Source organism: Pseudophryne corroboree, chromosome 4 (assembly GCF_028390025.1).
Source record: "Pseudophryne corroboree isolate aPseCor3 chromosome 4, aPseCor3.hap2, whole genome shotgun sequence".
In the NCBI taxonomy this organism is placed as follows: domain Eukaryota; kingdom Metazoa; phylum Chordata; class Amphibia; order Anura; family Myobatrachidae; genus Pseudophryne; species Pseudophryne corroboree.
Genome location: NC_086447.1, coordinates 346,129,356 through 346,135,153, shown reverse-complemented (window position 1 = coordinate 346,135,153; position 5,798 = coordinate 346,129,356).

The following is a 5,798-nucleotide window of genomic DNA, read 5'->3' as shown; positions in this document are numbered from 1 at the left end:
CTGAATGCCGAAAGTGGCCCGCAATTCTTCGGGCCACCAACAGCATCTCTTGCACGCCCCTGTCGTTTTTTAAATAATTCTGCACCACCAAATTCAATGTATGTGCAAAACATGGGACGTGCTAGAATTTGCCCAGATGTAATGCACGCACAATATTGGTGGCGTTGTCCGATGTCACAAATCCCCAGGAGAGTCCAATTGGGGTAAGCCATTCTGCGATGATGTTCCTCAGTTTCCGTAAGAGGTTGTCAGCTGTGTGCCTCTTATGGAAAGCGGTGATACAAAGTGTAGCCTGCCTAGGAACGAGTTGGCATTTGCGAGATGCTGCTACTGGTGCCGCCGCCGCTGCTGTTCTTGCTGCGTGAGGCAATACATCTACCCAGTGGGCTGTCACAGTCATATAGTCCTGAGTCTGCCCTGCTCCACTTGTCCACATGTCTGTGGTTAAGTGGACATTGGGTACAACTGCATTTTTTAGGACACTGGTGACTCTGTTTCTGACGTCTGTGTACATTTTCGGTATCGACTGCCTAGAAAAATGGAACCTAGATGGAATTTGGTACCGGGGACACAGTACCTCAAACAAGTCTCTAGTTGCCTGTGAATTAACGGTGGATACCGGAACTACGTTTATCACCACCCAGGCTGACAAGACCTGAGTTATCCGCTTTGCAGCAGGATGACTGCTGTGATATTTCATCTTCCTCGCAAAGGACTGTTGGACAGTCAATTGCTTACTGGAAGTAGTACAAGTGGTCTTCCGACTTCCCCTCTGGGATGACGATTGACTGCCAGCAGCAACAACAGCAGCGCCAGCAGCAGTAGGCGTTACACTCAAGGATGCATCGGAGGAATCCCAGGCAGGAGAGGACTCGTCAGACTTGCCAGTGACATGGCCTGCAGGACTATTGGCTTTCCTGTGTAAGGTGGAAATTGACACTGAGGGAGTTGGTGGTGTGGTTTGCAGGAGCTTGGTTACAAGAGGAAGGGATTTAGTGGTCAGTGGACTGCTTCTGCGTTCATCCAAAGTTTTTGAACTTGTCACTGACTTCTGATGAATGCGGACAAGGTGACGTATAAGGGAGGATGTTCCTAGGTGGTTAACGTCCTTACCCCTACTTATTACAGCTTGACAAAGGCAACACACGGCTTGACACCTGTTGTCCGCATTTGTGTTGAAATAATTCCACACTGAAGAGGTGATTTTTTTTGTATTTTGACCAGGCATGTCAATGGCCATATTCGTCCCACGGACAACAGGTGTCTCCCCGGGTGCCTGACTTAAACAAACCACCTCACCATCAGAATCCTCCTTGTCAATTTCCTCCCCAGCGCCAGCAACACCCATATCCTCATCCTGGTGTACTTCAACAGTGACATCTTCAATTTGACTATCAGGAACTGGACTGCGGGTGCTCCTTCCAGCACTTGCAGGGGGCGTGCAAATGGTGGAAGGTGCAAGCTCTTCCCGTCCAGTGTTGGGAAGGTCAGGCATCGCAACCGACACAATTGGACTCTCCTTGGGGATTTGTGATTTAGAAGAACGCACAGTTCTTTGCTGTGCTTTTGCCAGCTTAAGTCTTTTCATTTTTCTAGCGAGAGGATGAGTGCTTCCATCCTCATGTGAATCTGAACCACTAGCCATGAACATAGGCCAGGGCCTCAGCCGTTCCTTGCCACTCCGTGTCTTAAATGGCATATTGGCAAGTTTACGCTTCTCATCAGATGCTTTCAGTTTTGATTTTTGGGTCATTTTACTGAACTTTTGTTTTTTGGATTTTACATGCTCTCTACTATGACATTGGGCATCGGCCTTGGCAGATGACGTTGATGGCATTTCATCATCTCGGCCATGACTAGTGGCAGCAGCTTCAGCACGAGGTGGAAGTGGATCTTGATCTTTCCCTATTTTAACCTCCACATTTTTGTTCTCCATTTTTTAATGTGTGGAATTATATGCCAGTATCAATAGCAATGGCCTACTACTATATATACTGCGCACAACTGAAATGCACCACAGGTATGGATGGATAGTATACTTGACGACACAGAGGTAGGTAGAGCAGAGGCCTTCCGTACCGTACTGCTAAATATACTGGTGGTCACTGTCAGCAAACTGCAAAACTAAAATGCACCACAGGTTTATAATCTAGATGGATAGTATACTTAACGACACAGAGGTAGGTAGAGCAGTGGCCTTCCATACCGTACTGCTATATATACTGGTTGTCACTGTCAGCAAACTGCAAAACTAAAATGCACCACAGGTATAGAATCTAGATGGATAGTATACTTGATGACACAGAGGTAGGTAGAGCAGTGGCCTTCCGTACCGTACTGCTATATATACTGGTGGTCACTGTCAGCAAACTGCAAAACTAAAATGCACCACAGGTATAGAATCTATTTGGATAGTATAATTGACGACACAGAGGTAGGTAGAGCAGTGGCCTTCCGTACCGTACTGCTATATATACTGGTGGTCACTGTCAGCAAACTGCAAAACTAAAATGCACCACAGGTATAGAATCTAGATGGATAGTATACTTGACGACACAGAGGTAGGTAGAGCAGTGGCCTTCCGTACCGTACTGCTATATATACTGGTGGTCACTGTCAGCAAAACTCTGCACTGTACTCCTCCTATATAATACTGCTGGTCCCCAGTCCCCACAATAAAGCAGTGTGAGCACAGATATATGCAGCACACTGAGCACAGATATGGAGTGTTTTTCAGGCAGACAACGTATACTGGTGGTCACTGGTCAGCAAACTGCAAAACTAAAATGCACCACAGGTATAGAATCTAGATGGATAGTATACTTGACGACACAGAGGTAGGTAGAGCAGTGGCCTTCCGTACCATACTGCTATATATACTGGTGGTCACTGTCAGCAAAACTCTGCACTGTACTCCTCCTATATAATACTGCTGGTCCCCAGTCCCCACAATAAAGCAGTGTGAGCACAGATATATGCAGCACACTGAGCACAGATATGGAGTGCTTTTCAGGCAGACAACGTATACTGGTGGTCACTGTCAGCAAAACTCTGCACAATACTCCTCCTATATAATACTGCTGGTCCCCAGTCCCCACAATAAAGCAGTGTGAGCACAGATATATGCAGCACACTGAGCACAAATATGGAGTGTTTTTCAGGCAGACAACGTATACTGGTGGTCACTGTCAGCAAAACTCTGCACTGTACTCCTCCTATATAATATACTGGTGGTCCCCAGTCCCCACAATAAAGCAGTGTGAGCACAGATATATGCAGCACACTGAGCACAGATATGGAATGTTTTTCAGGCAGACAACGTATACTGGTGGTCACTGTCAGCAAAACTCTGCACTGTACTCCTCCTATATAATACTGCTGGTCCCCAGTCCCCACAATAAAGCAGTGTGAGCACAGATATATGCAGCACACTGAGCACAGATATGGAGTGTTTTTCAGGCAGACAACGTATACTGGTGGTCACTGTCAGCAAAACTCTGCACTGTACTCCTCCTATATAATATACTGATGGTCCCCAGTCCCCACAATAAAGCAGTGTGAGCACAGATATATGCAGCACACAGAGCACAGATATGGAGTGTTTTTCAGGCAGACAACGTATACTGCATACTTACCGATATTCTCGCTGCTCTTTGCGGGAGAGAGCAGCCTGGTCGGCTCAGCGGGCGGGCAGGGGAGGCTGTGCTGTAAAGGAGGGGGTGGCTGGAGGCGGGACAGGGGCAGAGCAAGGGCAGGACGGGGGCGGAGCAAGGGCGGGGTCACAGTGACACCTCCTTTAAGCCACGCTCCCGCTCTGTAATGCCGCGATCACCGGCATTACACTGCAGGGGGCGTGGCTATGATGACGCAATTCAGTAAGAATCGCGTCATCGACTGCCTGGACCGCCCACTTTACACACTAAGTGGGCGGACCCCGCAAATCGGGAGACTTGCCTGCTCTTCCGGGGGGCCGGGAGGGTCACCCGATTTTCGGGAGCCTCCCGGTCATTCCGGGAGAGTAGGCAAGTATGGTATACTGGTGGTCACTGTCAGCAAAACTCTGCACTGTACTCCTCCTATATAATACAGCTGCTCCCCAGTCCCCACAATTAAGCAGTGTGAGCACAGATATATGCAGCACACTGAGCACAGATATGGAGTGTTTTTCAGGCAGACAACGTATACTGGTGGTCACTGTCAGCAAAACTCTGCACTGTACTCCTCCTATATAATACAGCTGCTCCCCAGTCCCCACAATTAAGCAGTGTGAGCACAGATATATGCAGCACACTGAGCACAGATATGGAGTGTTTTTCAGGCAGACAACGTATACTGGTGGTCACTGTCAGCAAAATTCTGCACTGTACTCCTCCTATATAATACAGCTGCTCCCCAGTCCCCACAATTAAGCAATAAGCACAAATATTTGCATCAACATTAATAAACGGAGAGTACGCCAGCCACGTCCTCTCCCTAACATTTCCAATGCACGAGTGAAAATGGCGGTGACGCGCGGCTGCTTATATAGAATCCTAATCTCGCGAGAATCCGACAGCGGGATGATGACGTTCGGGCGCGCTCGGGTTAACCGAGCCATACGGGAGAATCCGAGTATGCCTCGGACCCGTGTAAAATGGGTGAAGTTCGGGGGGGTTCAGTTTCCGAGGAACCGAACCCGCTCATCACTAATCGTAAGGTATGAAAAAGTAAAAAAAAAAGGAAAAAAAATCTGAAAACCTCATATCGACCTTTTGACCTGTCGACCTAGAACATGTCGACCTAGAGACCCTGTCGACCTAGAAACCCTGGGCACCTAGTTACTGTCGACCAGTAATGGTTAACCTAGACACCTTCGACCTAAGTCTTGTCGACATAGAGACTGGATAACCTCCTGCGCCCACCCCTTTATCTGGCTGTGTTGCCAGCTGTGCCCTCACTATAGTTGGCAATGCTAAACAACACTGCTCAGGTTGAGGGATTTTTTTAAAGGATTTCTAATTTCAAACACTACCTACTGTAGGTGCACTTTAATAAAATAATACTGTAGTTATTCAGAGATTCTATCCACATAGCAGGGAGAATGAGTCTGTGGAAAGGATGTGTTGATACTTGTTGTATTCTATTGAAACACTGACATTTTTACTTCTAAAACACGTTGGTGAATCAAAATACAGCAAACCCATGTTTGTTTAACCTCTTCATAGCTTTAGCTGTAATTAGTGCCATACTGCCATTATTATTTATACAATACACACTTACTACAGTTTGCATTTTTTAGCCATGATAAATAAAAAGTAGCTATCACAGAACTTGTTAGTACGGGTGGTCTTCTGTTTGCCGGCGGTCGGGCTCCCGGCGCTCAGTATACCGGCGCCGGGAGCCCGACCGCCGGCTTACCGACACTTATTTTCCCTCGTGGGGGTCCACGACCCCCATAGAGGGAGAATAAAATAGTGTGGCGCGCGTAGCGCGCCACCGTGCCCGTAGCGTGGCGAGCGCAGCGAGCCCGCAAGGGGCTCATTTGCGCTCGCCAAGCTGTCGGTAAGCCGGCGGTCGGGCTCCCGGCGCCGGGATGCTGGTCGCCGGGAGCCCGACCGCCGGCCACCCGTAGTGAACCCGTTAGTACTGTGTCTTGATGACCGCATTAAAGAAGTACTGTAAAAATGTATCATTTAATTATCATATGCCTGTCTCTATATTCACAATATATTGGTGATATTCTTTAGCATGATCATTGACATTTACCAAAATGTCCCTGATTACAACTTACTGTCGCAATAGAAAAATCACTGCACTAT